The sequence below is a fragment of the Pleurodeles waltl genome, chromosome 12 (assembly GCF_031143425.1).
Source record: "Pleurodeles waltl isolate 20211129_DDA chromosome 12, aPleWal1.hap1.20221129, whole genome shotgun sequence".
NCBI lineage: Eukaryota > Metazoa > Chordata > Amphibia > Caudata > Salamandridae > Pleurodeles > Pleurodeles waltl.
In genome coordinates this window covers 82,473,171-82,496,916 of record NC_090451.1, presented here as the reverse complement: position 1 = coordinate 82,496,916, position 23,746 = coordinate 82,473,171, and the positions used below count along the sequence as shown (strand labels likewise).

The following is a 23,746-nucleotide window of genomic DNA, read 5'->3' as shown; positions in this document are numbered from 1 at the left end:
TATGACACATTTATTAGTGGGGGGGGGCGCTGATTGTCTGCCGGGCTAATCTCTATTGGTGGAGCTGGTGGTCAGTCATTGGTAGAAGCCCACCTACCACAGAGATGTGGCCCACAGTACACTGGGACAGAATCCCAACCTACAGGCAGTGCTGGAAAAACCTTACTCCAGGAACCCATAAATTGGGAGCTGATATGCAGCATCAAAAAGGGGGTGGAGTCACTAGGGGCGGAGTCATGAAAAGTAGTTTTACAGTCAACTTATACATTTATTTTTTTTAAACTCTACCACAAAGAAATTGGCAAGAAGGAGCAACAGGACTCCTTAATTAGTTAGAAAGGCTGCATTTTTAAATGCGGGGTTAAGGCACCTACGTGTGAGGCTCCAATGGCTCTGAGCCAGCATCATACTCGAACGAAGGCAGGGCTGGTGGCTTCTTGTTTGGGCCCAGCTGTAAAGTAACATAAGAAGGCCCCATTGGTGTTGCATGTTGGTGCTTCGAATAGAAAACAGACAATGTGCGGAATTGTTGCTGAATGTTCCCCGGTGTTTGCAAATTACAACAAGACAAATTCTGCTTATTTCACTGGGGCCAGACTGGCCCCGATCCAGCGTGATAACAACTGCCAGATCTGGTTGGGCCTTCCTTCATTCCAGGAGCTTCTACAGTGCATCACCCAATGCAGATTTTTCTTGTCCAGGTTTGCCATTCAAAGTATGGAGGGCACAGGAAACAAAAACTAGCAATAGCCCTGTCAGATAAGTAGAAATCTCCCTAGTGTCAACGTTGTTGATTTGTTGTTTTCAAAAATAACTCCACCCCTGGATGCTTTGTTTCTGAGAGCGAAAAAGAAAAACGAAGGGACCCGCCAGCATTCAGCTTTACTGAAAGTGTATTAATATCCAGCATAGGCAAACATCAGGGGCAGTTGGTACCCTTTGTAAGTGATGGGGCGAGTGAAGTGCCCCACCACTTCCCCAAAAAACTCCCTCCAAAACCCCAAAGTAAACCACCCCCCCCCCTCCAAACGGCAGAAATAAAATATCCCCTCCCTCCAAAACGCCAAATAAAAATATAACACTAAATACAAAGTAAAACACAATCACTACGCATGCATGCATTACACACTTACATGCATTACATGTTTGAAACAAAATAAAACAAACATTTGCAATGCAATTGGTCTCACAATTTCTTGAGTTAGAGCTAGTGGCATTGTAAATTCATAACAGGACTTTTCTTGCCACATAAATTGGTCAACCCTGCCTCATAATGTCGTTTTTTCTTGTCATATAATTCCAGTGGACCCACATATAACTAAAGCACTTCCATTTACCTTCTATCTCTATCTGCAGCAAAAAATGAAAATGTTGCCGTTTAGCATCTTAATTTAAATCTGCCATGCTAATTCAAATAGAATACCACTTTCAACACTCCACCATCAGAGTTGCTAGCTGGCTAAAAGAATTCCCCCAAAAAGACACAAGACACCCACAGAGGAAAAATAAACTAGAAGGGTAACCCCAACATATCAAGAGTGTTCAAACAGTCGTAGTGTAATGAGAATTTTAAGTTGGCCTGAATCATGGTCATAATTGTAATAAAGAAAGATTATTAAAACATATACAATTATAATTTAAGCCTTTCTCAGAAATAAACTTTTGGCATTGGACTGTAGTGCTCAAAATGCCATAACAAAAATATCATTTGCAAGAAACCTGGTCATGTAACCACATTGTTAGCTCCAAAAGAGCATACCCCCATAAAAAAATAGGTAAACGTAATGCAGTATAACCATATATTTAGCCCCTAGAGAACATAATGCATTACACATTTTCAAGGTAAGCAGGTCTATTGCAACAATATTACAAACAAGGGCCCTAAAACATAGCTTCTCTCACTTGTAAAACAAAAACTCCAGCCATGAGATAGCTTAAAAAGGTAATGAATGGCTGTAGGGATTATTATTTTGGAGTCCCCAATAACCTAGTGTGGGGGCCCAGAGATGAGTAGACAGAAAGAGTGCATAGTGTTGAACATTTTGGTGGTGGTCCCATTGTCCTAGGACTACCACAGGCTGAGGTATGAGCAAAACTGTTTTGTAAAATGCCATGCAAAGCATTATGGGACCAGTTTCCATGACACGAATATTTTAATATGTTGATATGACTGTAATGCTTAGAACAGCCCCTAGAGGATACCACAATGAAAATAGCATTTGTAAGAAACATAGTCATGTAACTATATAGTTAGCCACTAGAGGATAATGTAGCGTAACCATACATTTAGCCCCTAAAGACCGTAGTACATTACACATTTTCTAGGGTAACAGGCTTATAGCAATGATATTACAAACAAGGCCTTTAAAACGAACTACTCTCAGCTGTAAAACAAAAGTTCCAGCCATGAGAACACGTAAAGGCGCCGAATGGTGGGAAGGGTTATTATTTTGGAGTAACGTGGGATCCAGAAGTGATGTAGACAAAAAGAGCACATTGCACTGAACGTTTTGGTGGTGGTCCCTTTGTCCTAGGACCACCACAGACTGAGTTATGGGCAAAAATGTTTCATCAAATAATGCCCTGCAAGGCATTGTGGGTCAAGTTTTCCAGAGTGCAGTGAATATTGTAGTACCAACTCTCCCTCTGTGCTTTGAGGATTTCTGTTTTATGTAAAGCATTTACCAATTTCAAGTGTTTTAAGGGGAGGGCCACAAGAAATGACTCTGGTTAGGTAAGAGTGAACAATGTGACCAGTGCTTCAATACCACCAATTGAGATCACACTGTTGTGCCTTTTTGCACTGTGAGAACCATGGCCGCCATGCAGCACAAAGGGGAGAGACAAAAGAAAAAGTAGTTCACCCACACAGAAGTATACGGCAGGCGTGGAATAATCCATGTAAAGGGCAGTCTGCAAGGTGGTAACAAAACCACCCAAGGCAGGACAAACATAAAGTCTCTACCAATGAAATCAAATGATTTTTGAAAGGCAAGCCAAAGAACGAGTGAACATGATGAGCGTGAGGTGGGCATGGTTGAAAGCCCACAACACTTACAACAGGTGAAAGCGCTTGCGTGCTCGACCTAAAAAACAGCACTTACCCACAGGCTGCGTGCCTTCCTCTGTGTTCTTCTGCTCCCCTAACCATTCCAGACACTGCTGTCATGCTGTTAACCAGCATGATAGAAGCGCCTGGATTGGATGGAGCAGAATGGCTGGATGCCCCTTCAGGCTCTGGAGGTCCGTGCTTGGTCTCCACCCAGCTGTCTTAAGACTGAGTGGAGAGTTTCAAAGTGCGCATGTCACTTTGGGCGGCGCAGAACAGCCAGCCAAAGTGACATGCACACTTTGGAGCGTCGAGTCAGCCCTGCTTCTGTCCTCTGCTGCCAATCGGCAGCAAAGGACATGCCCACCGTGGCTCTGTGCTCGTGGCTGGTGCACTGCTGCAGTGCGCACTGTGCAGGTAAAAGTAAAATGGCAATGAATCTCTTCATTGCCATTTTATTTTTGCCTGTGCGGCTCAAACAAGGCGGTGGGGGCGATGCTCCCCATCCTCATGAAGAAACTGCCACTGTTAACATGAGGTGCAAAAGGATCCCCACAAGGCAGGCAGGAACTTCTCAGTAGGACTGGCAGGTGTCCATCAGCCGAGCGGAAGGGGTGGCCTCGCAAAGCACCCCCACGGCTGAAAATAGTTATCCATGGGACTAGCTCAAGGCACCTGGAGAACCCTCACTGGTTCATTTAAGCACGTCTCGCGTCAGTCAGTTATGCTGTAGTCCATTTACATGTCTATGCCTTTCTTTGGGTCGTGCAGTGGGATTACTCCTACCTCTTCTACAGTAGTGCGTTCCCATGTGGGTGGTAGGTCTTGTTGGATGGTTGGTTTAAGAAGTTAATGTCACATTCATGTAGTCATCGGGGAACGGATGTCAAGTAAGGCGGGTCAAGGGTTGCAGTTGACCCCCTCTTCCCATCACTTGCCCCTGGCACTACTTTGGATACCTATCATCTAAAGCATCAGGGGGGCACCAGCAGGAACGATAAGTGAAGTAGGTTCAGTGAGTCCGATTTACTTTCAAGGATTTCCACTTCTTGCAGGTTTTCTTCCACTTCTTGCAGGTTTTATTGGTACCCAGGAGTATATAAGGCAGTTAAGAGGAAAATTAAGGGAAAAGTGGTGGCCTCTGTGATGTCATTTGATGACATCAGTAAGCTTGGTCTGGTGGCTTAGTGGGCTACCCACGAGTGCACATACACTTTATAAAAGTACACACGTTATGATGCTTGCAGTAATTTCTGCTGCCCAGGCATTGACATTAGTTCGCGTCCATGCTTCTGGATCTTGGGAAGAGATTGCCTCTAGCAACACCAGATCAGTTCAGTGCTAGGACAACTAGGGGCCTGATTTAGAGTTTGGCGGATGGGGTACTCCATCACAACAGTGACAAATATCCTGTCCCCCAAAATATAAATCCCATAGGAAATAATGGGATTTATATTTCGGTGGATGGAATATCCGTCACCGTTGTGATGGAGTAATCCCTCTGCCAAACTCTAAATGATGATTTTGTGACAGAGTGGTGGACTAGCCTTGAGGCCTGAGCCTTTGGTCCAGCAAGAGAGAGCAAAACAGGAAAGGTGGAAAGAAGGAGTAAGAGAAGGATGGAAAACCAGTGTCAGAGGGATAAAAAGATCCTGAAAAAGTGAGATAAAGTGTGAGAGAGTATTCAGTGAAGTATTAAAAAGGCATGAAGTGAAATCATGGCTATGAAGAGTAGGCATTTGGTACTCTGACTGTTTGACAATGTTCAGTATTCTGTCCATCATCTTTTTGTGTCGCTATAGTCGCCCTAAGTGGGAAGGGTATGCCCAGATATGGATCCCGTGCTCACTGCACAGCTTGGATTCAAGCTGGCCTGGCTGATGAGGGGTGATTGCCCGAATCCCGTCCCAGGGTGCTTGTTTTCAGTACAGGGAGGACCTGTCCTGGCAGCTTGAGCTGGACTGTTCCCATGGGGACCAGGGTCAAGACTGATTTGCATATGGCTGGGTCCAAACTGGGGTGGCATGGAAAGCAAAAAATACAATGGATGGGACTGTGATGGGGGGTGAGAGTTTGACAATGTTCAGCATTCTGTCCATGATCTTTTTGTGTTGCTCACAGACCTGCCAGCTTCTCATAAGTATTTACCAAGCCAAGAGGTGTTGGAGCTTTGTGCGGAGCGCTGCCTTAGAAGAACTTACGCCCTCCACCCCCTTCCCCCCAAACAAACACACAAAAGCTTTATAGATTGTCACTGATGTCGTGGGCACATAATATATCAGCTGAGCACAGCCTACAAAGACAAGCTGGAAACCCACTATTTGCAGAGGTTTCCATCTCGCCTTGGTGCTCACCAGGTGATATTGGCTCCTCACTGGGTGACAGTGTGACCAAAGTTGATTACGGTTGACACACGAAGTACCATTTGAGTTGGCAACTCTGCAATGCAGGCCGGTGACCACGGTGATGGACGCTGTATGCAAAATGACCAGTCACATGCAATTACACCAAGCACAGTGCAGCTGGTGAGCACATCTCAGAAGCATCCCAGGAGACATTCCTTCCTCTCATCACCTGCCCCTCTCCCGTTCTCTAAGCTCCACAAACCAACCAAGGTCACGTCCTGGGAAGACCCCCCTATGTACCTCTTTCAAGCACCGGTCTTCCCTCCTACATGCACTGGCTGTGGTCGTCATTTCAGCATTCCAGGATAATTCTGGACCTGCTTTATTAGACTTGTATTTAGACGTCAATCAACGGGTCCAGCACCAATAGAAACTGTGTTTCAATATTTAATTACGTCTGCCTAGCAGCTGCTTTGGAGAAGGAACTTGGCATTCATCAGAACTAAATGCGGGTGCTATTGTTTTGCTGAATTACAGAAAGGGGTTTAAGAGGAGAAGATATCAGAGGCATGGCTATGAACAGTGCAGCAGGTGCAGTAGCACCGGGGCTAAGGAGTCTAACAGGTCCAATGTACCCTAAAAAATTATGTATTTTATTTCAAGCCCAGGGATGAGAGGCCCGTTGTTCCTTTGGAAGATATGGCCTAAGAGTGGCTCAGTTACCACCTGGGGACCTAGATCCTAACCTAAGCTTCGGCATCTGCCCGACATCCTGTGATTCTGAGGAAATCACTTAATCTCCCTGTGCGTGAAATTGTAATAAAATATACTGTAAATGCAATGGACTTTTGAATGTGTAATACAAATACTACTTGATGAGTATGTAGTCTCGCATGGCCTCCCACCCCACTCTACCACACAGCACATATAAAGGGATATCAGAGACATCACCTGACATAGTTATGGCATCCAAAATTAAATTTACAAAAAGACCGTGCTGTCGGGTGCCAATTTTCTATTATTATCTCCGAGGTGATTATTTGTAGGTAATACTTAGAAAACTGTATTTATACCATTTATATGATATTCTGACAAAGGTATGTTGGTACCATACCCAGACTTCAGCGCACAGAGCACACAACACACTCTAAGCGCTAGGGCTTCTCAAAGTTCCAAAGTGCAAAATATGTTTTTTCGAACAGATTTTAAAGTGTGAAGCAAATGAATATTTTTTTTAAACACATTTAGATGACAAAAAAGCTAATATAAAAAAATGCTCTATTCGATTTTTTCAAGTGTTTATAATCTTAATCCTCACTCAGAGTCTCACTGAGCACATTCCAGAAGCTTGGACCCTGAGCTGAGACCTCCTGATCCATGAAGTGCAGTGTTCCTGAATCTAGAGCTTTGAAGCTGGTGATCTCAGATGATGTGCAGAATCAAATGTCCTACTGGAAGTACAGGAGACCAGGCTGCAGCACGTCAGCGGGTATACCGGGCTCCCAAGTCGAGTCCCGTACAGCTGGTTGGAAGTCCCCACATGCTTTGATACTGAGAATACACCAGCTTTCATTCTTCACAATTTACTGCAGCCTCCTCTGAACATTTAAGAGCATGAGTCATACACAGCCGGGTTTTACAATATATTCATTGCCTCTGTAACCCCATAATCAGTCATTTGCTTGGTGCTGGACCCGTTGATTGATGTCTAGATACAAGGCCAATAATGCAGGTCCATAATTATCCTGGAATATTGAAATGACGACCACAGTCACATAAATAATTAACTGTATGTTCACTTAATTAAATTGACTTGGCACTCCCATAATCTACATAGTAGACATTCCCATTATCGGTTGACTGGCTGTTCCCATAATCAACTAACTGCATCTTCCCATGATCAGTTCACTGGGCATTCCCTAATCAATTGACTGGGCATTCCCTAGTCAGTTCACTGGGAGTTTCCTAATCAATTAACTGGCATACTCATAATGTATTCACTGGCCATTTTCTAATCAATTGACTGGGCGTTTCCATGATCATTTCACTTGGCATTCCCATAATCAAGTGCCTTGGCGTTCCAGGAAACCAATTCACTTGGTATTCCCTAGTCAATTTACTGGAGATTCCCATAACCAATTGACAGGACGTTCCATAATCAATTCACATGGCGTTCCCATAATCAGTCCACTTGCCATTTCCATAATCAACTGACTGGGCGTTCCATAACCAATAGAATGGGCATTCTCATAAAGAAATGAGTGGCTGCTCCAGTAATCAATTGACTGGCAATTCTGACAATCAATTGACTGGATAGTCCAAGAAAAACTTACCTGACCATTCATATAATCAAACAGCTGAGGTTTACCATAATTAATTGAATTTAAGTTATCATAATCAACTGACTTGGTATTTCTATAATCAATTTTCTGGGCATTGACATAATCAGTTAACTGGGACTTATTATAATCAACTTACTTTCATGGTCAATTACCTGGATACCCCCACAACCAAGCGACTGGATATACCCATAATAGACCATTGACAGATTGGCATCTTGAAACGTGCAGCTCTGAAATGGGTGGGCAGTGAGTGTGTAGGGCTCTTAAACCATCTTCTGCAAATACAGAAAACACTCTTCAAAGAAACCATGCTCTGTTCCCTAAACGCCCAGTCCAGCACTGTTTACCCTTTTCAAGTGTGTGTGTATATTCAGTGTAATTCCAGGGAAGAGTTGTTGCTGGTTTCTGTGTCTTTGCTTATCCTTCTCTGCCAACCAGGGATTCATGGTGTTTGTTTATTGGGCCCTCTGGCGCCTGGGCACAAGCACCCAGGCTTGCGTCTAGTCTTCAACCTCTTCCAGGAAGATGAAGTTATAAATCAGAGAGTAAAGAATGTTTCTGGACCTCGGGTGACCTTGATCCTCAGCAGTAGTATTTCAGCTCATCATCCCATTGCACCCAAGATTACCAATCCTGACTCTTGGAATTTAGATTTTGAGAATGAGTTACAAGTGCTGTGCCTTCTCACATACATAGGTCTCCCATCTCCTCTTACTAAATCTTTTTACCAGTGGCGGACGGAAGCTTTAGGAGGGAGGTGGGGGTGGGCGGGAAGCCCACACACTCATTCTTTCACACACACGCATGCATATTCATTAACAACACTCATAACATTCAAACATGCACGCACACACCAAACATTCATTTTAAAAGTTCACACACACTTATTCTTTCACACACATGCACACACGCATGCACATCCATTAACAACACTCATAACATTCAAACATGCACGCACGCACCAAACATTCATTTTAAAACATGACACACACACACTCATTCTTTCACACACGCATGCACGCACATCCCTTAACACTCATAACACTCAAACATGCACGCACGCACCAAACATTCATTTTAAAAGATCACACACACTCATTCTTTAACACACACACACGCATGCACGCACATCCATTAACAACACTCATAACATTCAAACATGCACGCACGCACCAAACATTCATTTTAAAACATCACATACACACACACACACTTACCTTCAGCCTCGGAGGTCCCAGGAGGGTTGGGACTGCTGCCTTCCCTCATTGGCTGACCTTTGTTCAGCCTGACAGACACTCTTCATGAGGGGCAAAAGGTGGGGGGGGTGGCCCCTCTGCCCTAAAGGATGGGCCGTGCCTGCTTTCTACCTGCCCAAAATCCCAACACCCTCCAGACTATATACCTATCTGAAATCCAACACTAGCCTTCTTACCTACCAACCCAAATCCAACCCCCTTCCTACGTAACTTTTTATCAAAATTCCAACCCCTTTCCTGCAGAACAACCTCTCCAAAATCCAACTGTGTCCTGCCTAACTACCTATCCAGCCCACCCTCCCTACCTGTTGAAAATCAGACTGCCTGGCGGTGCGTCATAAGCTACCCATCCACAATCCCTCCTTGAGTGGCGGCTGGTGCTAAGGAGCTTTGGGGGGTTGCCCTCCCATTCATGGGGAGACGCAGCACTCCCAACAATTCAAAGCCAAGTGTGGCAGATTGCTCACGGTGATTGGACAAGACTGTTTGTTCAGACGGACGAACTGAGGGCTTCAGTGCGTACTTCTGCACGTGTCGAGGTTTCATTCACCCTCAATGTCCAAGCCACTGCAGTGGCATCAGGACCGATGGTCATGGACATCTTAGCAGCTCTGCATAAGGCTGCCAGGGAGCTATTCTTGTGCCCAGAGTGGAGTCAGAGCTGGCTTACAGTGTGAAAGTGGGAGTGGGTGGTCCTGAGGGTTGTGTTGGTGGAGGAATCTGGCAGCTAGTCCTGGTCCTGGAGGCCTGGCCTCAAGGAGGGGAGGACATGTGCAGCCTGGTGCAGCATGCTGAAGGGGAGCTGCATCTCGTTCAGTTGGGTGCTCCTTTCTTATGCCTGGAATCCCAACCCTTGTATTGCCCATGACAGACCTTCAGGCTAAAATGCAGGACTTCTGGACTGGCAGAGGCTTCGTAGCCCCTCATCCGCCCTCCCCCGGACTGCCTTGGGCAGTGCCAGGGGGGCAGAAGTGTGGCAACCGGGCCTCCCTTCATCACTGCACGGTTTAAAAGCTTTCTTCAGTTCCCAGATGCTTGGTGAGTGGAAGTTGACTTCTTTCTGCAAAAATCAATATATAAAAGACAACTACTGGTGTCATGGGCTAAACATGTTGATATCAATTTCCCGAAATGCAGGTTTGAATTGCTGTTCTGTTGATTTTCATGTCAACAAAAGCTGACTTTGTTAAAAAAAAATTAAAGGCAGCAATGATACCATGCTGTGGCACAGCCCCATTTGGTTTAAGCCACTTTTATTTAAATAGAGACACAGAATGTAATGGGTGGCTTGCAAAAAGAAAAACCCTGTAACACCTTCCTTCATTTCAGACATGCTTGCTTGCTCATTTAGTTCCACTTTTAGAATCCACTGGCTGCCAGGCTTTGCACCACTCCTTGTGAACATGTGCAAGCGGCACCCAATGTTTCCTTGCGTTCCTACCAGGGGTGGGCAGAACTAGCCGAGTTTCACTCAGTGGAATTCCGCAGAGTTACATAAAAACCTGCGAGAGTCTGCAGAGTTCCACCAATGGGCTGAAAAATATGCATGTGGCACTGATCGTGCTGCAAGTCAGTGCCAGTAGCATGAGCAGTGCTGAAAAATCAGTGCAAACAACACAATGCGGTGTGCAAGAGTGCGACGTCATTCGAGTTGATTTTTCTACCGCTTGAGTAGAAAATCTACTCTTTGCCAGCAAATCAACACAAGAAGCAACTCTCTGACCGGGACCGCTCGTGTTAGAAAATGGCGCTTGGCGACGCCAAATCTGGATCACGCTTCCATTTCTGAAGCCTTGCAGAAACAAATTCCTCCATGCAGTGATTGGTGGAATTTAGCCAGAACTCCGTGTTACAAGAGTAATGTGGGATCACAAAATTCTGCTAATTCAATGGGCGGAATGAAACCTTCTACTCTCTCCTGATTCCTACCCAGATGTACCCCAGAGTCAGAAGCCCCAGGAGCTCTTTGTTTCAACATCCAGAGACCAAAGAGACACAGTAAATGGGAGGATGGTCTTGAGCAAGGGTGGCAATCTTCCTGGATGACAGGTGGATGGATCGGTGGGGATCAGAGGATACCTATATACCTAGGAATGGCAAGAGTTCATATGGGCCTGTAGTGATAAGCATGTTTTAAGACAAACTTACTCCAGTAATGTAAATGATCTAATTGATGTAAATTGGTTTAAACATTCACCCAGACAAAGAGGGGGAGTCTAATGTTCCTAGAAAGATCACGAGGTGACATACTAGACTGTTGGAAGAAAGAGATTGCTGGGAGGTTAATTCCAGAGCAGGACAAAAATCTCAGAATTAGCAGAGGTGCAGACCAAGAGAGACCTACTGGTAGATATTTAATCCTGAGCCAGGTTTTAATTCAATTGCTGACTCGCTTCCCAGCCACCAATCAGAGGCAGCATCCAGCTACTCTATGTAAATGTATGGTCCTGGAATGGAGGTGGTTTGCCAATCAACTCGAGTCTCCCCCCGGCAACTGAAATGTACAAAAAGTGATGGGCGGAATGCTTGAGTTAATCTGAACACATGGTAATTACTCAGGTTGCAATCCTGCCCATAGTTATTTTGCACACCATGCCACTTCAGTTTGGGATCATCCATATGAGAATCATGCTTGACGCACGGACATGCGGGAAGACTGGTTGAAAAAAAAAGGAACAATATTTAGGTGCAGGCCATTTTTTAGAAACAAGTGAACGCTTCTCCGATGGGTCTGTGATTAGACCGGATATTGTGCATTATCTTTGTTAAATTTGATTGGTCCTCAAACCACCAGCCTAACCAGAAACGACGAGTAAAGAAAGCAGGCGTGGTGCAGTGGAGTGTAATACCACTAAATCGTGGTCGAAATATCGACCTGCAAAAATATTGAATTCTATATTGCTACCACTATAATATCAAGATAAGTAGATATAGAGTTAAGATTAGTAAATTTATGCATATCTGTCGTACTCGATACTGCGGAAGCAATATTTTCATAGGTTGATATTTCGACCACAGTATACCGGGACATACACTCCTAGATCATTTACGGAAGCAGTGCAGTGGTTCAAGATGCCTTAAACAACTGTGTACAACTTGGTACTTATAATATTTATTGCAGATATGCATCCTAGAGTTAACACGTTTCTACAATGATGGGGTCACTTATGCCTGCCGAGTGATCTAAAAGCCTGCGAACGACGATTGCACGATAATTCTACCCAGGAACATTAGCGGGGAAATATATATGTGGCATGAACCTCAACTTCTCAAAAACAAAAACAATGGCCTGTACAGTTGAGTTGAATGGCTGCTATCACAGGTGCACCAGCTTACCAGGGGGATCCCCATCTATTCTCCCCTTTTCCTGTGTGCTGCTTGGCGGTATGAATTATCTTTGAAGGTGTTCTAAAGGAGTTTATTCTTTATTTAATTAATGTGAGAAAAATAATTGGATAAAAGTGGTAGTCTGTTTGTTGCATTCTTCTACTGCTTTAACGTTTATGTGTTACCATGACATCATCAACGTGTAACGCTGAATCGATTTATTAGTTACCATTAAAGAGTCGCAGTATATCTTTACACCCCTTCTCGTCTTCTCTTCCAGATGGTCGCGGGTAGGTGAACCAAGGCCCCAGCATTGACCTGGTTCAACCCAAGCCTTCCTACCGTGCCCAAAGCTACCCTCAGCCATAAGACGGTAAGAAACAAGTGTGATTGGTGGGCTGTGTGAGATTTATAAGATGCTATGATTGGTGAGAACTCACATTCAGGTGGCACCTGCGCAGGAACCACCTGGGGTCGCCCACCATGTTTCACCCAATCTTATTCTGAATAAACCCTCTATTCTCAAGGGAACCCGATCTAGGCATGAAGTTCAACTGGTGCGACTGGGGGACTGTCTACCTGTGATGCTGGGGTCACGTCCTATATGCAGGGCCATTAGAATTATGTGGCAGGGGAGGGCCAAATTAAGCGGCACGGTTGAGTACATTATGCAGCATGAAAAGGCAAATTATGCAGTGTAATGCTGCACGTCTTGTGATAGTATTACTTCAATATTTTGTCTTTTTTACACTTTTGCACTTGTTAATACTGTTTGGGCATTGTTTATGCCTTATTACTAGCCATTTCAACCCCAAATATAGCAATAAGCAACAGAGAGGTGACCAGTCAACCTTTGCAAAGGATCTTCCACTGCGCTGGAAAATGTCACTTTGTTTATAGTAACTTTTGAACCCTTTCAGCTAAAAGCATTATACTTTTTGTTAAAATCCGCAGATTATGCAGCAAATGAGGCAAATCTATAATTATGCTGAAAACGCCATAGCCGCACATTCACATAATTCCAGTGGTCCTGCCTATATGTGAGACTAGGCTGGAGCCCAGCCATATGTGTGAAATTGTAGTCCAGCCCTACGGATGGGACTGGACACCTTTACAACGCATGATGCTCAAGCCAGCTGCACTATGTAAGACCAGAGTCTAGTGCTATGTGTGGTACTAGACCCCCGCCATATCTGAGGATGAAGAACTGTTTATGTGTCTTGTGTCCAGATGGCTCCATTTCTCTGGGACAGCACTTTTCCATTCCTGGACTTTGCTTTTACATATCATTGTTATCAAGTGAGTGGGTGCAATTGGCTCAATTAAAATAAACCAAGACTAATATGTAAATCAAAAACTAGAACTGTTAAACTTGTGTTTCTGTGACATGGAGTCATCTGCCTGCACTATTTATGTGTGATGCTGGGGTCCAGTCTTAGCTGTGGGACTAAAGGCCTGTCTTATTTGTGAGGACTGTTTGTGAGACTGGAGCCCAGTACAATGTGTGATGCTGAAGTCGGCTCCGATGTGTGAGACTGGAGGACTGCCTTTTATGACGCTAGCGCCCACTCCTATAAGTGAGACTCAAATCTGGTCTTATGTGTGAGTCTGGCGCCAGGGTATTATCTGTGACAGTGGAGCCCGACCTAATGTATGAGACTGGAGGACTCCATGTGTGATACTGGGGTCCAGTCCTGTGTGTGAGACTGAAGCCCAGCCCAGTGTGAAACTAGAGAACTGCCTTTGTGTGATGCTGAGGTCCAGTCGAGTATGTGAGGATGAGTTGCTCAAAACTGTGTGACTGTAGTCCAGTCCTATGTGTGAGTCCAAAGCCCTAAGGCAGTGCTTAATTTGAGCTGCTGGTTTCCAGTGCTCGGCAGCAGTACGTAAATGTCAACACAGGCTTTTATGATAGTCTGCTACATGGTGGCGCTGTTTGTATAATTTAGAGACAAGCACAATGACAGTTGTTTGTTAATTCAAAATACCTTAAAATGACTAATACCTGCCTCCCAAGCCATTCTTTTGGCCGTGAGGACCTGGAATAGTCTGGATTGCCACACTTGGAGAAGTATGATGGATAGTAGTTTTGGTGGCACCGTCATTGGCAGCACTGGCAGAGGGAATTGGAGGTGCAACCTGCACTGAACCCCTGCCAATGGCCCAGGCACTTACTTTTTCACAAATTAAGCACTGCCCTAAGGTTTGGCCGACTGGTGTCATTGGCCCATGAATCCTCATTGGAGAATATTTCCAATGAATGTGCAAAGAGTACTCTGTAGAGGGATTAGAATTATGAGTTTTGCAATAATAATCACACCCCTGCTGCTTTCTACAGACAGATTCAGATGAAAAACTTGTTATATTATATAATTACTGTACCCCGATTTAACAAAAAAAATCCTCACCCCCAGAGAGAATTGCATTTTCTTGATGTGGTAAATACCTCACCCTTTTTAACCAACTGATGGGAGATGGCGGCTTGAAGGGGGCGACAAGGATGTTATAAATATCACTCAACTTGGAATTTCAATCCCTGTGGGATCGGAATTTGACCCTGAACTTGTAATCAGAGCTTTAATGCTAAAGGAGAGATTGTCGTCAGAGTCATTGCCAGATCTAGCATTGCAATGTGTGTTTTCTGTAAAGCGCCAACCCCACCTTTCACTTGCTTCAGAGCACTACAGCACAAAGGCATATGATGGGGGGCAGAGGAAGGTACTAGTGAACTGGCGCCAGTATTACTGGACTTCAGGCTTTAGTCTGAAGGTAGATTGAGTCTTAAAATCAGATTCAGATCTGATCAAAAATAAGACATTATACTCCAGGCCTCTGCGTGAAAGTTTAGTTCAATTCTACCCGGAAAGGAGAAGGATTTTCACTACTCTGGAGCGTTTGCAATACTCTGAAATATAAGCAATGGCAAGGGTAATATCTTTGGCCTTGGAAAGACTGCGATCTGTCTTCATTATTTGCAAACATATGTAATGTGCACGTCTACATGAGGACAATGGAGTCACTCAGAGTGAAGCGAGCCAATGGATGACCTACTGTCAAATGTGGTTTGCTGTAACTGGTGAAAGCAAAATGTGAAAGACACTTTAACAGCCCAATGGGAGAAGGGGCCTGGACGAGAGCCCTTCTATGAATGTATACTATGAAAGTTTTGTAAAGCTTAAGCTCTTGCTAGGTGAGATCTAAATAGGCAGTATTTGGTGGTCCTAGGAGGGGTAAGCCGAACTTTTGAAATTTGACTCCGAATTCAGAGGAGTCACATAAAAACTCTGCAGGTTTCCAGCGTTCCACCAACGGGCACAAATAGGCAAGTCACGCTGGCTGGTCGTGCTGTGAGTCAATGCCGGGAGCAGTGGTCGAAGTGGGAGGGATCGGAGGGGCATGATGTGCCCCTACTTTTTTAATTTGTAAAAAAACGTTCCTCTGCTTTTCAGTGGTGGCCGGCAGCTTTAGGAGGGAGGGGGGCGGGCAGGAAACACACACACAAACACACACACACACTCATTCTTTCAACACAGACACGCACGCATGCACATCCATTAACAACACTCATACCATTCAAACATGCACGCACGCACCAAACATTCATTTTAAAAGATCGCACACACTCATTCTTTCACGCACGTACATCCATTAACAACACTCAACACTCATAACACTCAAACATGCATGCGTGCACCAAACATTCAATTTAAAACATCACACACACTTACCTTCAGCCTCCAGGTCCCAGGAGAGTTGGGACTGCTGCCTTCCCTCATTGGCTGACCTTAGGTGCCAATGGGATGGAGTCAGTGAGACTGCTGACCCCACCCCACTCTGTGACGAAGTGTCACTGATTGACACTCGCCCTGGGCACTTCAGGGCTTAAACCTGAAGCGCCCAGGGCGAGTGTCAATGGGTGACGCTTTCCTCGTCACCCAGGGGAGGGCCTCGAGGCACCTTTGCTGAGCCGAGGAGGTCACGCCCATAGGAGCTGTGACCTCCGCAGCCCAGCAAAGTTCAGCTCAGGCAGCCAGGAGTCTGCGCAAATCGCGCATGTCTGCTCCTGGCTGCCTGACCTGAACATGGAGAGTGTCTGTCAGGCTGACCTTTGTTCAGCCTGACAGACACTCTTCATGAGGGGCAAAAGGTGGGGGGGTGGCCCCTCCCCCCTAAAGGACGGCCGCCACTGTTGCTTTTTATGAAAAGAAAACTGTTCCGGGACGGTAAACTGCGATCGAGCCAATGCTTCATCTTCCGTTTCATCCAGGGAGTCTCCTGTGCTGCGAGACCGAGGGAGGGGCAGGCAGTTCTACAATAACCAGGCCTCTTGTCAGGTGCATCCTCACCGGAAACAAATGCAAATGCACACAGCTGCTGAGCCTACAAATGTGAAGGTGGCTTGGGAGCCAGTGCTGGTTTAATTCATCGAATCACATGAAGCTTTATGACGACAAAGATTAATTCTTTTTGATTGATAGTGCAAGGGAGTTAACCAGGTGAGCTGTGCCGTGTGTGCTTTGCAAAGCAGTTATATAAAAATAAATCATTAGGTACAGTCTAGGTATTACTATAACCTATATTTTGGAAGCACTATTTTATCTAAAACCTTTTTGCACATTTAGGTAGCAGTCGTTCTTATACTGGGTGTAATGCAAGTTTAACAAAATGACTTACACATTCTCAGTGTGTTCTGTCACAGGCTGCACCCTCGTAGCACTAACAATGCACAAGCGACAATACTCCACTGCACCAAACAGGGTGTTATTCTGTGGCTTTCTGGTTACACACAGACCTCTCACTGCATTAACTAATAGAGGTTTCAAAATACACAAAAGTGCGCTTACCACTATTTAACGTAACTTTTTTTTTTTTCATTTAATCCATGAGTTATTATATATGTAGCTACCTGAAGGAGAATATTTTTTTTTTTTTAGCTACACCTTTGACCCCGGCCCCACACTGACTCACCCCACCCCACCCCCATTGCATGCAGCATCACAGTTCCCATACTTTTTTTAATGCACTTTGACCACTGGCCGGGAGCACATTCAGCACTGAAATATCAACGTGAATGGAGCCAAAGGGCGCTGCTACTCGACTTGACTTTGCTTCTGCTCAAGTAGAGTTCCTAGTTGAGCACCAGCCTTCTGAACATGATTGGTAACCCCACCTGCGTTAGATAAATGTTGCCAAATGTCCTCCTAGTGACTGAAAATCACGCTAAGGGATTCCAAATCTCGTTCGCCAACTTGCCGTTCTAGAGCGGCGTGCAAGAAAAGATTCTGCCATACAGCGATTGGCCGGAACTCCGCATTACACGAGAATCACAGAGCTGCTAAAATTCAGCCAATTCTGCAGATGGAACAGAATATTTCGCCCACGCCTAGTCTTAGGCAACTTTGTTACCTTGCCTTGTATCGTCTACTTCTCCATGTGACTGGAGATTGAATTCCCTCACAATAAATTACCTGGTGTGCCATGTCTTAGAGAGGCCTTCCCCTCGTGCCTAAGAAGACATTTTGGAGATGACAGACCCTATCCAGTCAAGATGTTATGGCTACCTCTTTGTCACAAGCCACAACCTTGTACTTAAATCCCTAAAGGCTAAATAGGTGTTTCTTCCGCTGCATAATTACGATTTTCATACCTCTTACGCATTCTGTAACCACTGTGGTTTGGATCTCAGCCCTAAAGTTGCTTCTTACTTTGATCAACTCATATTTATGGCAGGGGGGTCCAGTTTAGATCCAAGAGGGCCAGTTTCCTGACAGATTTTTAGGATAAGTAATGCCTATGTAGATGATTGTATTTACATCTTCTTTACTTAGCTATCCTAAAGATCTGGCATGGATCCTGCCCTCCTGGGCCCATCCTGGACACCCCTCTTCTAGGGCTTGCTTACGTCTCACCAGTAGAGTTACTCCTTTGCAATTCTTTGCTCTAACTGAAACCTCCTCCTGCCCTGGGACGTGGAACTGGGTTGAAGGTTCGAGAAAGCAGACAAATAAGGAACTCGGCTACTCTTAGGTTAAGGGCCCATTCACTCAGAATGATCCACCGCCTCCCCCTTTGCTTCACTCCTATATGTGCTGAGTATAGTGCCCAGTGGGGCTGAAGGAGCTGAGATGGTGAGTCCAGGGAGGAGCGTGGGCCCGGGGCCTGGAGTGTGGCAGACCTCCATCTTTCTGTGCTGAACCACGTCTGGAATGATGCCTCATACTTTGTGAGGTAGTTTAGAGTAGGGACCAAGGGCCTCTGGCAGAGGTTGGCTACAGCAGACACTCACTAACAAAGGCAGATGTCCATCTCAGATCCCCCACCTCAGTGCCATGCGGATGGCTCAGTGAGCTGAATGTTCATCGCTGTCAAATGCTGTGTGCAGGAGGCCATAAGTTCAAAGCCTGGCCAAGCAGCCTCAGCTGTCAATTCTTCTGAGTTTTGTGAATCGGGTGTCAATAATTGTCTAATAGTAACATCTGTTATATACACCGTTTTTAAACTGCAGATGTGCAGTGACGAACTTCTGAGAAAAACTTTGGGCCCCGGGGCCTACTCTTTTACAACTTGAGCACTGCTGGTTAATGGATGCCTTTCCATCTGGACGGATCGGGCGCTACCGAACCCCCTCGTGAAACCCTAAGGAGTGAAGTTACTACAGTGGAAAGCAGGCCCAGCCCGCTATCGGGAATAAATAAATGAAAACATGAATAAATATCAATGGAAAATACGTACAGAAATAAATACATAACAAAATAAACGGCAATAAAAATAAATAAATAAAAAGAAGCCCTGCAAACTGCCTCGTCAGCAGAACCCTGCTTGCTGCCCCCAGCGAGAGCTTCGCAGAGGCTCCGCGATTAATGCGCCATGGGGTTTTCTCAGATGGCTCAGGAGGCTGAGCGGATAATCCTCGGGGCCCCCGGGGGAGTGAGGGAGCAGCGGGTCTGATTCAATCAAACATCCCGACGGGGAGAGACAGCTGATGCTCTGCCCGGCTGGCACCGCGGGCCTCTGCCGCCTGGGAGCAGCCAGCAGCATCGAGCGCCTAGAAGACGCGTGCGCACTGAGCTCCAGAGTGTTTGGAAACCCCAGAGCGGCCACCCACAGCTTCCAGCCAAGCAATGTAGTGGTGCATACCGTACTCCGAGGTGCACGTGCGGTGGGACGGCGGAAGCGTACATTGTGCAGGGGGTCAAACCAGGAGTGGTGCCAGTGAAAACCGGATGGCTGTATGTGCGCCCTTGTACCTCTCGCTGCGTCCTTGCAGTTCTTTCTGGCTCCCTGGCACATAGTATTGGCCCCACTGCCGCCCTGTGCCCTCGCCCACCTCGTGCCCCCTTCTAGCACCAGGGGTACCTTGGACCCCTGCTGCACGGGATGCATTCATGTGACCCCTGTTCAGTCTGGGAGCTCTGGGAGCCTCAGGGAGCACTCGTCACATGTAGATCTCTGTGCTTCCTCCGTGCAGTTCTCTGTACCCCGTTTCCCATTAGGGCTCTCTTTGTCTCCCGTGGCTCTCGGTGCCCCGTGTGACATTCTGTGCCGCTCCCTGTGGCCCGCTGCACCTCCTTGAGGTTCTGTGTCTTGTTGTGGCTCTCTGTACCTCCTTGTAGCTCTTTGTGCCCTCCTGAAGCTCTCTCGGCCTCTTTGAGGTACTGTGCCTTCTAACATCACCTCGTACCTCTGTGTCTATTTGTTCCATCCTCTTCCCCATCTTTCCCTTCACTCATCCCAAACCTCATCTTACTACTTTGATTTCCCACCTACCGCTTTCTAGACTTCTCCCTCCTCTATCCCTCCATTATTCTATTCCGTCCAGAAAACAGACTCGCATGTCTGTCACTCAAATTAACTGATATTTCCCTCTATTAATCCACCACTAATCATTTTAGGTTCCGGAGTAGCGTGCTACTCGCTGAAAAGCGCATCGACGCCTCGTCAGGGGTAGTGCTGTATAAATAAAATTACAATCCTCCATCTGCCTCGGCCTCCTTACAGCTCTCTCTACCTCTGTCCACAGACCCTCATGTCGTTCTGTGCCTATTTTAGCCTCATTGCGGAATGTTTCTGCTTCCTTATGTCACATTTTGCCTAAACGTGTAATCTTTCTACCTCACTAATGACGTGCATCATCGTGAATTCTGACGCAATTATGAGTTTTTCACCCTACAGTGGCTTCTAAGTCAGTTTAGTGTTTTTCCTTCCTTTCGCCCCTCTTTGTTGTAAAGTTTGGACCCTGTTTCTCGACTCTGTTGTTCCTAAATTTTGTTTTTGTTGGCCTAACAGTTTTGTTCTCTTCTCTCTTCTTCTTATCTATGCTCTGACTCCAAAATCTTGCCCCTTTCCAGCATCCTCCTGTGCCCACCAGACGGTCTTATCAGTCTGCCTCACTATTCCCTCCTTCTGGCCCTTTTTACTTCACCCCCATTATAATATCATACCTCCCCGAGCCCTTCCCTCCTCCTCCTTGGCTTTACAACATACTTCCAGCAGCGGTTCCTCGCCTATGGCAGAGGAGCATTGCCCCTCTCCACCATCAGCAGCAGCTGCAAAACATTTACAATAAAACCATAATAAAATGTGTTCATCGTGGTTTTATCGTAAAAGGGGCTGGGCCATGGGCGATGACAGGGATGGAGGGTGAGTGCATAGCACTCCCCCGCAGTGCACATGTATGTTTGGCTGGCCGCCTCGGGGTGGTCAAACACACCTGCGCACTGAGCTCTCTCCAACCCGGCACTGTGTTGCCGGGTTGGAGAAAGCAGGCAGAGTCTCCCACTCTGCCTCTAGGCACCCTGGCTGGAGCATGAAAGCAGCATTAGTATTGGCTGCAGGGCAGGCTGGGAGCCTGTGCCTGCAGTGAGGACAACAGAGCAGCGTGGCGCGGCGAGTCGAGGAAGGTAAGTCTTTTTTTAAATTATATTTTAATTATATTTTTTTGTCGTTACCCCTCCTCCCCCTGCCACACACCACCCTGCCCCTTTCCCCTCTGCGACCCGCGACTGCGTACTTCCCTTTCTATATCACTTACTGTTAGTATTAGGCATGACTATAGCGCACATGGGTTTAATTAGTAGGGCATCCAAGCGCTTTCTTCTTTTTGGCAACCTTTTGTCACCTTACCTTCCCCTTGTGACTCAGAAGTTTTTTTCTACCTCCTGATGCTGTGTCACCCTCCTTTCTATCTGCTTTTTCTGGCCTATGGTACCTCGTTACTACTGCTGCCTGATCATTGCATTGTGTACACCTCTCTGATGACAGCGGGCATCAGGCCTTTCCCCGGGAGGCTGGAGGATAGGGGGTGCTTTTGTAACTGGGGGGCTGGTTTTGTAGTAGTGTGGCAGCTTTGAAAGCACTACAGAGTTCCTTGTATATTCAACAGTTTTCAGGCAACAATAAAAGTGCTGCAATAACTCTGGTGATTAATGTACCTGATGGGGAGAGATCGGGGTTTTGTCTAGTGGCAGTTTCGACTCATCTAAGGTAGCGCAGAGGGTTAATATGCCTGCTGCAAAGAACGTTCCCTATGCAGATCACAGAACAGTATTTTATGTGCATAGCTCAGTGGGATAGCACTTTTGTCACAGAGATCCTATTGTTAATACGCAGTTCACAAGGTACAATCATAATCTAGCAGAGTGAGATATGAACTGCCATCAAAGAGCTGCATGAACACTGCATGGGACAGGTTAGAAAGTTATTTTTTTTCTCAGTCTTTGATTATCGTAGTTTTGCTAAAAATGTCTTTGGGTAGAAGTAAATTGTTATTACTAAGGTCAACCCTAACCACTGTTACATTCTTAATCCTGAGTTTTTGCTTCCCCCGACCAGCCACTCTTAAAAAATGTCTGCCAGTACCGATGACGTGAATCTTACACCTTGTAGTCCCCTTTGTCTTACATAACATTTTCTATACACTGATTTACACACATATGATTTGCTATCTCTGTATATATGTGTGAATGATGTGTAGTGCTCCAATACCCTACGCTTGTAAGAGAGGTGCTATAAAACAAATGAAATAATTGTTAGAGGGCTATGGAGAGATGGGAGGCACAGTTAGACGGTGAGGGAATCATTGAAGAGCCCCAATAAAGATTGTTGGATATTGATGCACTGTAATGTCATCAGTTAATATGCTTTAAAACCTTAGAACCTAATACAGTTGAATATATAATGAAAAATGTGTTGTAGAATGCACTGTTTTTGCCATTTTTATCCCAAATTTTCTTGTCGAGGAGAACCCCACCCCCTCCCCAAACCGCAGTGTAGTGGCTGGGTTTGCTCCAAATGCACCTTATGTGGACTGGTCTGACAAAATTTGCCAGGGCTGCTTTGGGTTCCCAGTCCACTGTGCCTGTTTCCCCCGCTGACGCCTCCTCTTCCTCACTGGTGCCCTTGTAACCACCCCACCTCTCCTCCCTGCTACCATGCTCTCTCTCCTGCCCTCTCTTGTCTCCCCATCTCACCTAAATCCTTAATGACTGGCGTCCACCCCCTATGGACTCTGTCATTTCTCTCCCACTCCCCGTCTGTTCTCTCTCTCTCTGCCAGACTCGCTCCCTCTGCCCCCTCTACCCTCCCTGTCCTTTCTGCTTTTCATGCTTGGCTGAGCCCTTTGAGTCCCGCAGCGGCGCGTTAGTTTCAGACACAGCTGTACACACTGAGAGCTCAATAATAGTGCATCAGTGTCTGGCTTTAAAGGCTGCAAATCCCCAAGCTTCATGGCAGCTTTCCTCTCCACCATCACCGCACCAAGGCTGTTCAGTTCACAATCAATCATCACCCCATCTCACCAGGGCTTTCCTTTTCACCCTCATACATAATCCGACTTCACCTGGCCTTGCCTTTTCATCATCATTCATCATCACACCTCACCGGAGCTTTCCAGTTCACAATCAATCATCACTACATCTCACCAGGCTTTCCAGTTCACAATCATTCATCATCACACCTCACCAGAGCTTTCCAGTTCACAATCAATCATCACCACATCTCACCAGGGCTTCCAGTTCACAATAAATCTTCATCACACCTCTCCAGGACTTCCCAGTTCACAATCATCTCTACATCTCACCAGGTCTTTCCATTTCACCCTCATACCTAAACCGACTTCACCCGCCTTTGACTTTTCATCATCATTCATCATCACACCTGACCAGAGCTTTCCAGTTCACAATCAATTATCACCATATCCCACCAGGGCTTTCCTTTTCACCCTCATACCTAATCAGACTTCACCCGGCCTTGCGTTTTCAACATCATTCATCATCACACCTCACCAGAGCTTTCCAGTTCACAATCAATCATCACTACATCTCACCAGGCTTTCCAGTTCACAATCATTCATCATCACACCTCACCAGAGCTTTCCAGTTCACAATCAATCATCACCACATCTCACCAGGGTTTCCAGTTCACAATCAA

At 45.9% G+C, this 23,746-nt stretch overlaps 1 protein-coding gene across 1 annotated transcript in view; it reads left to right on the top strand.

Annotated features, from left to right (window-relative positions):
* The window catches only part of LINGO3 (leucine rich repeat and Ig domain containing 3), a 124,573-nt gene that overhangs the window by 26,625 nt on the left and 74,202 nt on the right, over positions 1 to 23,746 (top strand). Inside the window, exon 2 of the mRNA XM_069217312.1 lies at positions 12,600 to 12,692. The gene's annotated coding sequence lies outside the window, so the exon portion shown is untranslated. The remainder of the gene's footprint in view (positions 1 to 12,599; positions 12,693 to 23,746) is intronic.